General features: G+C 38.0%; 1 long non-coding RNA gene across 1 annotated transcript; it reads right to left on the bottom strand.

The window, feature by feature from the left end:
• Window positions 1–16,103: 16,103 nt before the first annotated feature.
• LOC122034580 lies at window positions 16,104–18,167 on the bottom strand. The gene is made up of 2 exons (XR_006126729.1): window positions 17,895–18,167; window positions 16,104–16,341 (listed from the first exon to the last, which is right to left on the bottom strand). It is a non-coding gene; the product is annotated as an uncharacterized LOC122034580 (long non-coding RNA).
• Window positions 18,168–18,329: the final 162 nt, after the last annotated feature.

Raw genomic sequence — 18,329 nt, 5'->3', positions numbered from 1 at the left:
TCAAAATTATTTTAAAAAACTTAAATTTCAAAATTATTTTAAAAACTTAAATTTAAAATTATTTTTAAAAAAAAACTTAAATTTCAAATTATTTTTTTAAAAAAAACTTAAATTTCAAAATTATTTTAAAAACTTAAATTTCAAAATTATTTTAAAAACTTAAAATTTAAAATTATTTTAAAAACTTAAATTTCAAAATTATTTTAATAAACATAAGTGTTTGCTAAATTACCTTGAATACAATAGAATAGAAAATCTAAGTAGTCTACTTCAATCACGCTATCTTTAAATCCATTAAAAAGAAACCAATTCAACTACTTCATGTGTAGGAATTGGATCAATGATGTTGGATAGTGGATGCTCTAGACATATGACTGGAGATAAGTTGAAGTTTACCAAACTCAAGTACAAGAGTCTAGGATCAGTTGCATTCGGCAACAACGGTAAACTTAAAGTAATCGGAAAAGGTAATATTGAACTTAGTTCCGATTTCATTATTCGAAATGTTTTATTGGTTGAAAATTTTAACTTTAATTTACTAAGTATAAGTCAATTGTGTGACAGCGGATACCTAGTCAATTTTGATAAATCTGGATGTCTAGTTAAAAATATTGAAAATCCAGAAATTAAACTTAAAGGACATAGGAAAAATAACATCTACACAATTGACTTATCAATATCCTCAATAAAGTGTCTCCTGACACAACAAGAGGAAACCCAACTGTGGCACAAAAGGCTGGGTCACACTCACACTAGACTCATTTCAAAAATGAGTCAAAATGGTCTAGTTAGAGGTTTGCCCAAATTAAAATTTATTGAAAACTCAATCTGTGATGCATGTCAAAAAGGAAAACAAACCAAGTCAACCCACAAGTCAACCAACCTAGAAAGATCCAACACCATACTTGAGCTCCTTCACCTTGATCTATTTGATTCACATGGAGCCAAATCACTAAGCAAGAACCAATATTGTTTAGTAATAATTGATGACTACTCTAGGTACACTTGGGTAAAATTTCTAAAAACAAAAAATGAAACCTATGAAATATTTAGTAATTTTTGCAACTTAATGGAAAATGAAAAAGATACTAAAATTAAAAGAATCAGAAGTGATCACGGAGGGGAATTTGAAAATCATAGGTTTACCCAATTTTGTAAAATAAATGGATACCAACATGAATTTTCATGTCCTAGAACCCCCCAGCAAAATGGACTAGTGGAACGTAAAAATAGAACATTACAAGAAGCAGCTAGGACTATGTCAAACGAATATCACTTAAATCATCAATTTTGGGCTGAAGCGATAAATACTGCAAATTATATTCAAAACAGAATTTTAATTAATAAATTTCACAATAAAACACCATATGAACTCTACTATCATAAAATTCCCAATCTAAACTATCTAAAAGTATTTGGGTGTAAAGTTCACATTTTAAATACTAAAGATTACTTAGGAAAATTTACACCCAAGTCTAACCAAGGAATATTCTTAGGATACTCCTCTACCAGTAGGGCCTTTAGAGTATATAATCAAAATACCTCGAAAGTTGAAGAAACAACTAATGTAATATTTGATGAAGAAAACAGCTTACCTTATATAAATGAAAATATTGACATTAATCCAAGAGCTATAGACGATGATGAAATCCAACCTAATCTTAATGAGTCAGAAGAACCAGTTTTTGACTCACAGATAAGACCAACTAGAGTAAGTACCTCTCACCCACCAGACCAAATTTTGGGTGACCCAAACCTAGGAGTTAGAACTAGATCATCCTATAGAAACCTTAGTCAGATTGCCCTTATTTCTAAAATTGAACCTAAGACTATAGAAGAAGCCCTGCCTGATCCAGACTGGATCATTGCAATGCAAGAAGAATTAGCCCAATTTGAGAGAAACCAAGTCTGGGACCTTGTACCTAAACCCATAGATAAATCAATAATAGACACCAAATGGGTATTTAGGAACAAGTTGCATGATCACGGTGATATAATAAGAAACAAAGCAAGGTTAGTAGCCAAAGGGTTTAGTCAAGTCGAAGGCTTAGACTATGATGAAACCTATGCTCCAGTAGCTAGACTCGAGTACATTAGGATGTTATTAGCCTATGCAGCAAATAAAGGATTCAAATTGTACCAAATGGACGTTAAGTCAGCCTTTTTAAATGATTTTATCAAGGAAGAGGTCTACGTAAGCCAACCTCTAGGGTTTGAAGACATAGACTACCCTAATTACGTATTTAAATTAAAAAAAGGCACTATATGGACCAAAACAAGCCCCTAGAGCATGGTATGAAAGATTATCTAATTACTTAATATCCAAAGAATTTAACCAAGGACAAATCGATCCGACTTTGTTTGTGAAAACTATAGAAAAAGACATTTTTATAGCCCAAATCTATGTTGACGACATAATCTTTGGCTCAACTAATTCAAAATTCTTAAAAGAATTTGTCAAATTAATGGAAAGTGAATTTGAAATGAGTATGGTTGGAGAACTTAATTTCTTCTTAGGCTTAAAAATTAAACAAACTAAAGATGGAATTTACATTTATCAAACTAAATATGCTAAAGAGTTAATTAAAAAATTCTGTATGGAAAATTACAAAAATTATAAATACTCCAATGGCAACCAACATAAACATTGACTCTGACCCTGAAGGAAAACTAGTTGACCCAAAATACTATAGGAGTGCCATAGGTAGCTTACTTTACCTAACTGCAAGTCGACCCGACATATTGTTTGCAGTAGGTATGTGCGCAAGATACCAATCCTGTGCAAAAGAGTCACAGCTATCATACGTTAAAAGAATACTTAGGTATATTAAAAGAACTCTAAATGTAGGACTTTGGTATCCAAGAACTTGCACCTTTGACCTTTATGGCTATTCTGATTCAGACTATGTCGGGTGCAAGTTAGATAGAAAAAGTACAAGTGGTAGCTGCCAGATTCTAGGTCAGTGCCTAGTAAGTTGGTCAAGCAGAAAGCAATATTGTGTTACTCTATCCACCACAGAAGCTGAATACATAGCTCTAGGAGAATGTGCATCTCAACTGCTGTGGATGATGCATACGTTAAAAGACTATCAACTAGAGTATAAAAATACACAAATCTTTATTGATAATATCAGCTCAATTAATCTCACCAAGAATCCTATTCACCACTCCAGGACTAAACACATAGAGGTAAAACACCACTTTGTAAGGGATCATGTAGCTAAAGGTGAAATTGCGCTCAACCACGTTGAGTCCAAATCAAACCTAGCTGACATATTTACAAAACCCTTACCTGAACTTGAGATCAGTGCACTTAGAAGGCAAATAGGAATGTGTTGGGTAGAGGAGGTGTCTCATTTTGTTGTCTTGTTCTTTTAATTTTAGGAAAAATAATTTTCAAAATTTCCAATTTCCTAGATTTTTCAAAATTCTGGATTTATTTGTCATTTTTCAAAATTTAGGAAAAATAATTTTTTCAAAATTCCCAATTTCCTAGATTTTTCAAAATTCTGAAATTAGCCTAAGTTTTCCCCTAGAAATCATGTTCCCCTAGAATTAAGCCAGAGCATCTCACAAACACCTAGGTGTACCTTGATTGTGTTTGAAAAATATAGAATGACGTGAGATGCATAGGGTTTAGCCTGGACTCAAAAATGCTTATATCTGTGCATCGATATGAGTCTGGGCGTTAAACACGCAATAAACATCAATCAAGTCAAGTCTTCCAGCTCTAGTCAAATCTAACTGGACCAAATTAACTTGACTTGACTAACCATGTGAAAGCTATTGCCCTATAGGCAGTCAGCAAGTAGCTAAAGGTTAGACAGTTGGAAAAGTACACTCAGTTTTCTGCTTAAGCATGTTTTGATCTTTAGGGCTCTGATACCTAGTAAGTTAATTGAATATAACTCATGCTTGGACTTAAGGACCAACTGAATTTGAATGAATAAACTAAACCAAATTTAAATATTGTTCAAACTTAATTTTACTATTAACCCAAGTTTTATACTTCTAAAGATCTAAGCTAAGTTACAATCTTAATGCTCAAATCCTTGCTGAGCCTAGCTAACTTTGAAATCTAACATTATAAATTCCTACAAAGTTATTTTTATTACCCTCAAAGATTACTTTTTCTCCTAGCCTTTAAAATTTGTCAAAAAGATACCTCTTTTCACTTAACTATAAATAAGAAATAAATGTTAAGTATCTAATTATTCAAAAGTCTATTATTGTTATTGATATATGGCAAAGGGGAAGAGTAGCAAAATTCAAATTTAAATTACAACAAAAGGGGGAGCATCAGTTAAGGGGGAGCAATAGTAAAGGGGGAGCATATACTTTAGCAAATTTGCTTTGGTTAATGTGTTCACCTATAATTAGCAAATTTGCCTGTGTTAAATGGTTATCTATTCGTTTATTTACTTAACTTTGAATTTGAGTTGCCATAATCAAAAAGGGGGAGATTGTTGGTGCGGGAAGCATCCGACGATCGAACTCGTGTTTTGATAATGGCAAAGAATTCAAAGTTAAGATGTTTTGTATCTAACATGTTGAATGAGTGTTTCAGGAAAGTCCTAACTGCGGTTAGGCAAAGGGATAAACCCTAGGGGGTGGTAACCCTAGGTCATAGGGGGTGGTAACCCTATGCGGAAAGTCTTGGCAGGTCGATGACTTCAGGCAAAAAGTCCTAGGGGGTGGTAACCCTAGGTGGAAAGTCCTGGTGTCGCGAACCAGGTGAAAAACTAGACTAGCCGGGAAGCGGATGTCCAGCAGAAAGTCCGGAAGAGTCGAGTGCTGAGCAAAAGTCCAGTCGATCTGGAGGATCGCACTGGCAATAGGTAAATCTCCTGAGTGCAGTAGGTGATGACACGTTCCCCGTAGAGGGAACAGTAGGCGTCGGGTCGACCTAGGGTTTCCGGGCAGAAACCCGAAGTCAGACTCGGACAGTCAAGAGACTGTCATTATCACTTCTATTATGTTTTATGTGCTAACTTTGTGGTGCAGGGTATATTTGGGATTAATGTATCTTGCAGGGACCAAAGTGCAAAGATTAACCTCGGATGAACAGTGTCCGAGGCGCCTCCATGGAGCTTGGAGGCGCCTCGGGTGCAAAACCTAAGCTGGCTGCGAAGCAAGCTTCAAGGCGCCTTGGATAGGCTTAAGGCGCCTTGAACAAGTTGATGAAGGCGCCTTGGAGAGGTTGGAGGTGCCTTGAACAGGATAGAATTCGACCAGGTCGGTTCTGATCCACGCGGGTGATGCGGCCAGCCTGGAGGCGCCTTGGAGGGGTTTAAGGCGCCTTGAACACTGTTTATAAAGGGGATTCGACCAGCAGCTACAAGACACAACATTCAAGTCTTCCTTCTGCATTTAGCTGCTAACGAACTCGTCCCGAAGTGCTGCAACTCGACACCGACAACCCGAAGCTTCAATTTAGTATTTTCCATTGTCGGTATAAGATTATTTACTGCATTACTTGTAAATCATCTTTGTATACTTTCGAACTTATAGTTGTTGCCCACCGGAAGCGATCAAGGATCGCGAGCCTTCGAGTAGGAGTCGCCTTAGGCTCCGAACGAAGTAAAATCGATCTGTGTCTTTTGTGTTATTTTCTTTATCTATTCCGCTGCGTTTTGTTTGTTTTTATTCCGATACGAACGAAACTTCCGCGAGCGCTATTCACCCCCCCACTCTAGCGCGATCTCGATCCAACATTAGCAATATTTCAAAGTCAGTTTTAAAGAATACCTATATTTATTCCTTCCAGGATGTAAATTCTCCCTCGAATTTTGGTGGATAGATTGTCGATTCACCCATCGTCTTTGATCTTGATGCTTCAGTCGACGGTTAGTCCTTCTTAGGCGGTTGGGCTCTGATACCACTGATTGGCATAGCGGGGCCGGCAAGGGGGGGGTGAATTTCTAGAAATAGAAAAATAAAACCCTTCCTCGATCTTCAACTCGGATTAGTAGCACACTTATATAAACTAATAAATAAAGAAAGACACAAAGGAATTACTTGGTTACAACCTAGGTGGTTGTTAATTCAAGGCAAAGGAAAGCACTAAAAGATCTCCTTCGTGTAGACGGAGAAACCTATTACACTTATCAAAAGCTCAGGAATATACTAGGAAATGAGAACTAGAGTTGATACATATTTCCTAGGACTAGAGGCCTTTTTATAGCCCCTGAAAAATCTTATCCGTAGCTTGAGGGCTCCTCCAAAGGGCTTGGAGGGCACCTCTAGCGAGGCAGTGGATAAAGTTTTATCCACTGTAAATGGATACTTTGACTGGCCGAAGGGGCCTTCCATGCTTATGGAGGGTGCCTTCCGATTGAAGGTGGGGAGGCGCGGGCGCGCCTCAGAGGTGCCTTCAATGTCCTTTGAAGGTGCCTCTAGCAGCAAGTATAGTCTCCATACACTCTTTTGCTACTCCGATCGCTTGGGTGATTGCAGCCAACTTAAATAGGGCTCACCCGAACCCAATTTCTGACCTTCTCTCCTAGCAGGCTTCCGCTCCGGCTTCTCATCCCTCGACCGTCACGTACATTCTTATCTTCCACCAGTGTACTCTTCTGCAGCACTTCTTCCCTTGGATGCACCGAGCCCGTCGGCTCCCTTCCTGTGCCATCCTTCTCGCTAGCTACGTCTTTCGCTCGACTTCCTGTGCTCCTAAGCTCCTGTACACTTAGACACAAGGATCAAAATAAAACAGAACCTAACTTAACTTGATTGATTACACCAAAACAACCACGGGTCTAACAGTTTGTTCGCCCGACCAGCCCATCTCAGTTTGCCTACTCGCCCGGTTAGCCACGTCCAAGAGCTTCCAGGTGATCTTACACAAGAACCACTCAGAAGGGATGGTTCTAAGTGAAACCTTCCAGGTGGCTGCTATTATTGAGAAGTTGCCCCTCGGTTGGAAGAACTTCAAGAACTACCTGAAACATAAGCGGAAGGAGATGAATGTAGAGGAACTCATTGTTCGACTTCATATCGAAGAAGATAACAAGAGTTCGGAGGAAAAGCTATTCTCTCAGGCTACTATGAAAGCCAACGTGGCCGAGCATGGTCAATGCTTGAAACAGAAGAACCCCAAGTCATATAAGATGGGACCCAAAGGAGGCATCAACAAGAAGAAGTTCTCTGGGAAGTACTTCAACTATAACAGAGTGGGTCACAAATCTTCAGAGTGCAGGAAGCTGAAGAAGAAGTAGGAGGCCAACCTAAATGAGGGACTAGAAATGGACGACCTCTATGCAGTGGTCTCAGAATTGAACCTGGTCAATTCAAACCTGCAGCAATGGTGGATCTATACTAGAGCCACCAGACATGTGTGCTGCAACAAGGTGCTGCTCCACAACTTTAAAGAAGTCACTGGAGACAAACTGTTTATGGGGAACTCAGCAACCTCGAACATCATGGGCCAAGGAAAGGTGGTACTAAAGATAACCTCGGGCAAGGACCTTACTCTGAACAATGTGCTATATGTTTCGGAGATTCGAAAGAATCTAGTGTCTGGATCACTGTTAAGTAAGCATGACTTTCGTATTGTTTTTGAGTCGGACAGAATTGTATTGTCCAAGAATGAAATGTTTGTAGGAAGGGGCTATATATCTGATGGACTATTCAAGCTCAATGTAATGGCCATTATGCCCAAGATAAAATAAAAATGAAAGCTCTTCCACTTATATGCTTGAGTCTTCATGGTTATGGAATGGTAGACTAGGACATGTTAACTACGATGTGTTGCACAGATTAATAAATATGCAAAGCATACCTACATTCCACCTTGACCCAAAACACAGTGTGAGATTTGTATTGAAGTAAAAATGACAAGGTCATCCTTTCAACATATTGAAAGAAGTAACAAATATCTTAATTTAATCTACACTGATGTGTGTGACCTAAAAGTTACGCCAACACGTGGTGGTAATAAATACTTCATCACTTTTGTAGATAATAACACAAAATACTTTTATGTGTATCTTCTCAAAATTAAGGATGAAGCTCTAGAAAAATTTGCTCTCTATAAGAATAATATTGAAAACCATCTTAATAGAAGGATTAAAGTGGTTTGAAATGACCGAGGCGGTGAATATGTATCACCGTTTGTCGAGTTGTACACTGAACACGGGATCAGACACGAAACAACAACTCCTTATACTCCTCAGCAAAATGGAGTTGCTGAGCAAAAAAATCGAACTCTAAAGGAGATGATGAATGCCCTTTTATTGAGCTCTAGACTACCTAAGTTCTTGTGGGGGGAAGCTATGTTAACAACTAATTATCTTTTAAATAAGGTACCCTGAAAGAAAATAGATAAGGGCCCTTATGAGTTGTGGAATGGAAGACATCCGTCCTACAAATATTTACGAATGTGGGGGTGTCTTGCGAAAGTTTTGTTGCTTGATTCGAAAAGGATTAAGATAGAACCAAAGATTGTTGATTGCATATTTATTGGGTATGCACAGAACATCTGTGCTTATCGGTTTGTTGTGTATGAATCACAAATACCGGAGATACACAAGAACTCGATAATAGAATCAAGAAATACCTCGTTCTTTGAGCATGTATTTTCGTATAAGACCCGAGAGGATGCTTGCTCCTCAAAGCTGGCATATGAAACACAAGGTGAAGATGATGATGAGGAACTATTGGAGGTTGAGCTAAGATGGAGCAAAAGAGCTCTGGTAAAAAAATCCTATGGATTTGATTTTATCACTTTCATGTTGGAAAATGAGCCCCGAAGTTACTCAGAAGCTGTAGGCTCTCATGATAGACCTCACTGGAGAGAGGCAATTGCATCTGAGATGGAATCAATCTTGCAAAATCATACTTGAGAACTTGTAGATCTTCCTTCGAGAAGTAAACCACTAGGTTGCAAGTGGATCTTTAAGTAGAAAATGAAATTATATGAAACAATTGATAAGTATAAGGCCAGATTGATAAAGAAAGGATACCGATAACAAGAAGGCCTTGATTACTTTGATACGTATTCTCTGATATCGAGAATAACTTTCATTAGAGTATTGTTGGCTATTACCACTTTATGTAAAAACATCCTTTCTAAATGGGGATTTAGAAGAGAAAATCTACATGGAGCGACCTTAGGGGTTTTTTGTGCCAGAATAGAAAAATAAGATTTGTAGATTGGTGAAGTCATTATATGGCTTGAAACAAGCACCAAAGCAGTGTTATGAGAAATTTGATAATGCCATGAAGGAATGTGGATTCAAGATTAATGAATGTCATAAATGTGTCAACATGAAAATCACAAAGAGTAACTATGTCATCGAGTGCCTATATATATATGACATACTTATCATTGGGGGCAATGATAAGATAATCAAATTCACTAAAGATATCTTGAACTCAAGATTTGACATGAAAGACATGGGCCTAGGTGATGTGATTCTAGGAATCAAAATTCTTAGAATGACATAAGGACTTGTTCATAGTTAGTCCCATTACGTGGATAAAATTCTTGAGAAATTCACCAAGGGTGATACTGCGTTGGCATGAACGCCGATAGATATGAGTCAACATCTATCAAAAAATTGAGGTGAAAGTATCTCTCAGTTAGAGTACTCTCGAGTGATTAGAAGTCTGATATACCTGATAAGTTGTACACAACTAGACTTGGCCTACGTAGTAAGTAAACTGAGTAGATACACGAGTAATCCTAGTGTGGCGTACTGGAAAGGGATAACAAGAGTACTGTGGTACTTGAGGTATACTCGTGAATATGGACTGCACTATACGAGGTATCCTGTTGTAATCGAAGGATACAACGATGTGAGTTGGATATCTAATATAAAAGACTCTAAGTCTACGAGTGGATATGTATTCACTCTAGCAGGTGCAGCCATTTCCTTGAAATCTTCTAAACAAACCGTAATAACCAGATCCACGATGGAATCTAAGTTTGTAGCTCTTGACAAATGTGGTGAAGAGCCTGAATGACTATGCCAATTCTTAGAAGATATTTCTAGATGGACGAAACGTGTGCTGGTGACTTGAAAACATTGCGATAGTCAATTAGCAATTGGTCAGATATAGAGCCATCTGTATAATGGTAAGTGTAGGAATATACATCATAGACATAATACCATTAGACAACTACTCTCAACGGGAGTTTCACGATTGACTATGTGAAGTCAAAGGATAACCTAGCGGATCTGCTAACCAAAAGGTTAAATTGAGAGTTAATTGCTATCTCATCATGAGGAATGGGCTTCATGCCATTGTCAGCAATCAGTGCAGAGGACACCCAATGTATGGTAACTGGAGATCCAAAGAACTAAGTTCAAAGGGACAACTAATTTGTACTCATTAGACACACTGTGGGGGATAACCCAATGAAATAGTGACTAGGCCAGGGTAAGCCGATGGGCTTTTAATGATCAAAAAGAGTAGATGAAAACTCTTGAGGGATCACCTATGTGAGAAAGAAGTGGGGTCGCTTCGAAGAGAATTGGAGGCACAATTTTAGAGTTTCTCACAGAACCAGGCGTATTCATGGCCAAGAACAAATGCACTCATGAGAACTGAGTTGTATTAGGGAGAGTCTTGGGTAAGATTTGTCACTGCTTGCATAGACAATAGTATAGTTCAAGGACATCGTGTCTACTATCAGCCAGTAAGCAACAAAATCTTCACAAGGGAAGGTTCAAAGGGTAAAACCTACCTATCCTATACTTGACTCAACTACTGAATGCTGTCACATACCCTATCTCCATTCATGTGCGAGATTGTTGAATATGTGTGAATGGAGAAGAGGTGAAAGAGGATAGAAGCTCCATGTGAATGGTATTTTAGTCCCACATTGGGAGTTTTTTGGCTTATTGGTTAGTTTATATTAATTCACATGCAGTGAGGATGTGAAAATTTTGCCTGGGGAGAGGCTCTCTCTCACGTGCGGGTGCGCCCGTGGGAGGGGGGGTATAAATTCAGGGTCCAGATTGCACTAAACCATGTTGACTCATGTGCGGACATGACCTACACAGGACAAATGCCTGATCGATCGGGGCAAAATTTACCCAAGTGGAACAATCAACATTTTACCAAGTAAACCTTTTGTTGTTGTGTAACGGATATATTAAATTCGAGATTAATGTATAATCAAAATAGTTGAGTGATAATGAGTGAAACCGTGGGTGTTTCAATGCTCGACGAATAATGATCATTAAGATCTTAACGATGCCATTGGTCTGAGCTCCTATATAAGGAGGCTGCGATCACAGACAGAGGACACACAATAGCACATGCAGAAGCTCTCCACCTTCGTTCACCTCTTCCTCTGTCGTGCAACTCCTACTCAGCAGAGTGCCCATGATAGCAATTGGGTGTCACTTAGTTCGCTGTGACCACCAGTGCTTGGTGGGAATCATGGTCAACTATTGTATCCTGGGAAATAGACGCCCCGAGTAAGCATTGAAGCACAGGCGGAGGTGGGAGATTCTATTTCAAGGAAATTGCGTCAATCGCAGGCCTCGGTCCGCTGCTCAAAGCCTGACCAGCCACTTGCCCGGTCAACCTCTTTGCTCGGCATATTTGCCCGACCTACACTGTAGGCCTGACCGGCACCGTCTCAACCTGCCCATCTGTTCACTCGACTGACATTGTCTCGATTTGCCTGTCTATTCGCCCGACCGACACTATCTCGACCTGTCTGTCTATTTGCCTAATCGGCACCATCTCGACATGCTTGTCTGTTCGCCTGATCGACCCAACTCGGTCTGCCTACTCGCCCGGGCCAACCTCTCGCCTGATTGGTTCTCTATCTGGTCGAACTTGCTCGGCCTTACTACCCGGTCGACCTCTCTCTGACCGTCCAGTCGGCTATTCTACCCGCTCGATCATACTGCTCGGCCTGCCTATTTGATCAGATGGTTGCTCTGCTCAAGCGGACTTAGTGATCTATCGATGACTCACACTATTCTCTCGACCGTTATGCCTACTCGAGCTACTCTACCTGATCGGCTGCACTACTCAGTCGGTCCGCTCAGCCAGCCACTCGCTCAGTCTGCTCCTAAAGCTGCTACTCGACTGATCTGCCTACTCGATGACTCACTCCGCTCTTCTTCTTAGCAGATTTGCCCGCTCGACAATACAGACCTACTACTCAATCGATCCTCCCGCTCGGTGACTCAGTCCGCTCTGCTGCTCTTTGGCACGTAGTAGAAACTAGCCCCTGCTGACAACCTAAGATTATCCATTCAGGTTATCTTGATTGTAAGTTGAATTTAATTCAGTGTAGTTTAAATTGAGCTAATATCCCGTAAATCTTCGATAATAGATTGTTTCTTCCAATAATTTGATTATCTTGAAACTACTCTATTTCATGGGAAGGTTGATGTGTCTCTTAGTTAAGTAATTTCTACCTTATATAGTTATGAATTGAGAAAGAAAGAAAAAGCAAGCAAACACAAGAGTAGATGTAGAAGCTCTTGATGTTAGAGATGTTAAAGGTCATTTGTAGAGTCAGAAGAAAGGATGGAGAGGAAGATCTAAGTTAAAGTCCAGATAAGTAAAGATGAATGTGTCTATTGTTGAGAAAAAGGATACTAGAAGAGAGATTGTCCCAAACTTAGAAATATAAGCAAAACTACAAAGGGAAAGGGTGTCTTAGAATCAAATGTAATTGAGTGTGATGATGCAGATTCAAACCTCTCAATTACTGCTACACCATTAATCAGTATTTCTAGCTCATGGTTGCTAGATTTAGCATGTAGTCACCATATGTCCCCCAATTGAGAATGGTTTTCTGATTTTAAAGAACTAAAAGGTGGAGTTATATACACAGAAAATAATTTCCCTCTTAACACATATGGGATTGGTTCAATTTATAGTAGAACCCGAGATGGATCAGTCAAAACCTTGACAAGTATTCATTACGTTCTGGATTTGATGAGACTCATCTCTATGGGAACCTTGAGTCAAAAGGTTTCAAAGTGAGGGTGAAAGATGAGATAATGAGGATCATATCCAGTGCACTTGTGATAATGAAGTGAATCCAAAAATGAAATAATGTGTATTATTTTTTGGGTAGTACTATTGTTGGAATAGTGCTTCTATTGATGAACAAGTGTCTGAATCCTTGAAATTGATGAAAGATCAAGGCTTATTAAAAGGACCACATGCTTACGAATTGGATTTTTGTGAGCATTGGCATTGCATCAAAGGAAAGATAACAAGGGTAAAATTTTGTACAATAATCCATAATACTGAGTGTATTTTGGATTATATTCATTCAAATGTATGGGGGCCTTCCAAGATAACTTCTTTTGGAGGAAAACACTATTATGTTACCTTTGCTGATGATTTTTCCTAAAGAGTTTGATTGTATAAAATGAAGATAAAGGATGAGGTTTTGGGAACTTCCCTTAAATGAAAAAAATGGTGAAGACTCAAACAAACAGAAAATTCCAACGTCTCTATACAAACAATGGTGGAGAATTTTAAAATGATCCTTTTATAAAAGTTTATGAAAATGAAGGTATTGTTAGACACTTCACCATTAGAAATACACCACAATAGAATGGAGTGATAGATCATATGAACCAGACATTGTTGGAGAAGGTCCATTGTATGTTGTCTAATGCTGGGTTAGACAATAAAATTTGGGCTGAAGCTATGGTATATGCTTGTCACCTTGTTAATCATTTATCGTCAATTGCTATTAATGGTAAAACACCATTAGAGAAATGGTCTAGAGAAATTAATATAGATTATGATTTATTACATGTATTTGGTTCCATCATTTATTATCATGTTAAGGAGTTAAAACTAGATTCGAGAGCAAAGAAGGCAATCTTCATAGGAATCATCTCAAGTGTTAAAGGCATCATCTTTGGTGCCCAGAAACAAAGAAGGTAATCTTCAGTAGGGATGATACTTTTGATGAATCTACTATTAGTATTATCTCTAATAGCTAATTATGAGATGATTAGGTTTATTGAGTTAATGATTAATCCAATATAATAATCCAACCCATTAGCTTATTGGGTTAATGGCTTATTGGGTTAATGGTTAATCTAATATAATAATCCAACCCATTAAGAGGAAGATAAAGAGACAAGAAACCTTGGTATTCATTGGATGAATATAAATAGGTTTCTTTGATTGAATTTTTATGGGATGAAAAATGTCCTCCTTCTTCAGGCTTGGCCGAACCACTCTTGCTTCTAGCACAAGAATGTGGTTCTTCTCCAAGCCGTGTTCATGTGATGAATGAAACTTGTTCGTGTGGATACCATAGAGACTCAATCACTTGATCTAGCTGAGATCCACCAAGGACAAAGTTGTTGTAGGGAGTTTGTGTTGATGCAACAAAGGTATACCTCCCTTTAACAAACTTAGTATATGGTTTTCCTTCGCATGGATCTTCTAGAAAGCATCTAGTTAGTTTTTTCACTGCGCTTTCTGTGTGTTTAGCATTCTAGATCCTTACAGTAGTATCAGAGCCACTAGCGAAGGCATATACTAAGTTGTAGTTAGATTTTATATGTGATATAGAAATGATTGAGATGTTTATTATGATTTGCATGATTATGAGTATTTTTCTGTTGGGAATGAAACAAGCTTATGTTGAACAAACTAAAGGATATTACATCTTCATACATGTTATGAACATGTGCTATAGCCGATTTCGTTTGATAGAAATATCCTAGTAAGGTCTTAGCTAAAAGTGTTGTGAATATCAAGGTCTTGGCCAAACGGTTGCGAAAAGCAAGGTCTCGATTTAGTGGGCATCATAGTCTTGGGTATGGCAGTAACTTATACAATGAGTATGCATAGTATATTTTATGTCATAAAGGTAGCGGGACCGCCGTGGCATTGTGGCTCATAATTTTTTATTGAAATCATAGTAGATTTTATGTCATAAAGATATTGTGAATGTTATATGACATGGTTCATGGTTTTGACCTTTAATCCCAATGGGATTGGATGTGTGTGTATGTTATAATTCATAATACGACCTGCATGTCGTGCCTCTCTTCCTTTTCATTCTTGTTGTAAATTTAGACTATCCTCGAATGTAACTCAAGGTTTCTTTAGATTTTGTAATATATAAATTATAAAAGAACTAGTCTATTGGACGATGGTGAAAAAGGGAGAAGGAGAACAACACACGACGACCAAGGAAGCACTTAGAGAAGATGCTTTGACCTAGATTGACGTTTCGATCTTCTCATAGGATTGAGAAGATCGTAGTTGATGGTACCATAACCATGTCACGTCTATTTTAGCATATATGTTGATGTATGTCATGATATGCCATGAATGTATGCGATGCATGTGTAGCTATTGTAATTAGGTTCTTTTCATATGCCTACCAAAGTTCGGTACTCACTACTACCTTGATCAATTGTAGTCAGATTTTGCCAAAGTAAACTGACTCAATTTATTTTGGTAGAGTGCGACAAGACCATTGTGATGTCCGACTATTAGACTTTGGGTACGACTTAACTAAGTTACATCAATTGGATTGAGAACTTCGAGGTATATCCCATATGATGTAATTCAATTATACTAATCTTGGGTGGTTAGTCAAAGCTAACTCAAGATGAGTTATAATATGGATTTCATGAGATGGGAAAATGAATAAATAGTCTTGTTATCCTAACTATACAAGATTTACATATGACATAATTGGTAAACATTATCTACCTAAAATATATAAGTCTTAGGCGATTAGCCAAAGTTAACTCAAGATAAGGTATAATATGGATCTTGTCCAATTGGTACATGTTGCCTACATAACTTATACAAGTCTTAGGCGATTAGTCAAAGATAACTCAAGATTAGGGATAATATGGATCTTGTCTCACTTGAATGTTATTGCTTGTGGGTATGGAACTAGTAATATGGGTAAAATTACATCCATGACTTTCTCCTTCCAACCTTTATAATTCAGTGGGAGAATTATTTAATTAAATACCTAATTAAATAATCTAAATATGATACTTATTTCTATATTTTATTATTAAAGATCACCATGTCATCTAGTACATCGAATACACTATCTATCTGAAACATCCCTAGACTTAGGCAAGTTTATTTTTTTTTTTTTTTAGGCGACCAGTATACAAAAGACATCAAACAAATCCTTCACCATATAATATCATACTTAGCATAAACAAACATCACCATCTAAAAATACGAAAACAAGTGAAACACATGTATGACCATGTTCACCAATAATAACTTTATTTCAACAAACCAAGACCTACAGAGCACTCTTGAAACTTCTGGATGGTATCGTGTATCCATCAAGTCTTCTCGGGTTCCCCGTCTGCGTTCCCTCCATCCCAACATGGAATACATCTCCCTCACCTGTAAGTAGACATCATGAGTCTACAACCCAGCAATTACATAACGTTACAAGGATATAACATTCATGGACTATAAACATTCAAGCAGTTCCATAACAAGATTCCGAAGTTAATTATTGTATAACATACAGTATATAAAGAAAAATATCTTTACAGACAACTAAGGTGTATATGTCACACTGTGCTGACCACAGTTAGAGCCAATCTATCAGTCCATACCATGACCCTAGAGGTACCTCCTAAATGAATCATGCAGTCATAAGGCTGAAGCCAACATAAATTCCAGTTTCCGTTATAGATTTACCATATCAGTCATTGTTGGAAGGGCCCTCCCCGGAGCTCATCCCGGGGCACCCAACCCGTACTGTCACCACATGTATTCACATACGTCCAGTTAACCAATTAATCCCTTTTATTGTACATAAATACCTTTAACTTCAAGATCTAAGAAAGTAATAATGTAGCAAATAGCTTCGAGCTGTGGAAAAACCAAACTCCTGAAAACCAGGCTAATAAAACGTGGTAACTAGCACTAACAAAATTCCTACTATAAAGATCCAACATTTCAATGTGGAAGCTAACATGACATGACAATTGGGCATTAAGGAAATTCCTACTGTCATAACTGCAAATTTAAATATGAAAGCTATCATAACATGGCAACTAGTACTTAAAGAGATTCCTATTGTACAGATTTGCATAACATTGTAATTGATCTCCAAAAGAATTACCTGTTGTAACCGAACTCAACCTTTAATGAAAAACAACTAGTATAGCATTTTATTGAATACTAAATGGTGAAAAAAACAAAGAAGATAATATTGTCAGAGTTAGAAACCATACTTAAAAATTAACATAGTACTCCATTTGAAAGAAAGAAAAACAAAAAACACTGAATCATCATTTAAAGAATCTAGCCTAGCATTCCAAAACCATCAATATACAGGTAATTACTAAGCTGGAAACATCAACAGCAACTCTGATCAATCACCATTTTCTCCACAATTTTAGATTAAACACTTACAAGATCTAGCAATCAACCGAACCCCTTAAATTTGAGAATAATCCGTAGAGCACAACTACGTCAAAGACATCAAACGATCAAAGAATCCGAACATGTGAACCATCCAGAAGCTTAAGAGGAACCGATCACAAACCAGAAACTCAAATCAAGAAAACAAACTAGAACCCCCTTACAAGCAACCTTCGATTATCCAAACCCAAAAATAACTCGGCTAAAATCCCCATAGTACACTAAATCATTGCAGTACCTAACTATACATAAGAGCAAGGAACAATAAACCTTGAATTAATTCAGAACCAAAACCTTCGCATTCCAATAACTAAACAGCTATCAAAAAAACCCAAATCGACCCGAAAATCACTTTAGGACAGACATTCTTGCGAGATTCCTGAATCCACATCTGAAAATTCGAGGGAAACCGAGTGAAACACCAAATCAAGCAAGAACATACAAGAACATCTCTAATTCTCCCAAATCGCAGTTCAATAAAACCCATCCTCCTCATATCATTCAAAATAAATGAACCTCACCTATCAATTAGACCTACTCTCCGAATCTCATACCCAAGTGACTGAAATGTACTTGCCTTCCTCCCTTGATGCCTCTGCCGGAGATGATCTGCACCGTGCGATGCCTGGCCGGAGTTCGGACGCAGCTGATTTTGTCGCTCCGTCACGCTGGCGAAGGTGGTGAGGTAGAGGCGGCATCTTCTTCGTAGGAAGCCGCACGTGAAAGGGAGAAAAGTGCCTCGGCACAATAACCTACGGATTTTATATGCTCGGCTTGGTTTTAATTTGCATCACCTTAGGTTACTTAAGATTAATCCCCACCCAACTTAATTAAGGTTTCTCCCCCATATCTCCATTAGGTTCCATACCTCCATCCTATGATAATGTATTGTACCAATTCATTTAACAATTTAGGTAACAATTTCTTCAATTTTGTAGCAATTATTTAACTAAAAT

This window comes from Zingiber officinale, chromosome 11B, assembly GCF_018446385.1.
Source record: "Zingiber officinale cultivar Zhangliang chromosome 11B, Zo_v1.1, whole genome shotgun sequence".
In the NCBI taxonomy this organism is placed as follows: Eukaryota; Viridiplantae; Streptophyta; class Magnoliopsida; order Zingiberales; family Zingiberaceae; genus Zingiber; species Zingiber officinale.
This window is presented reverse-complemented; position numbering and strand designations above follow the sequence as displayed.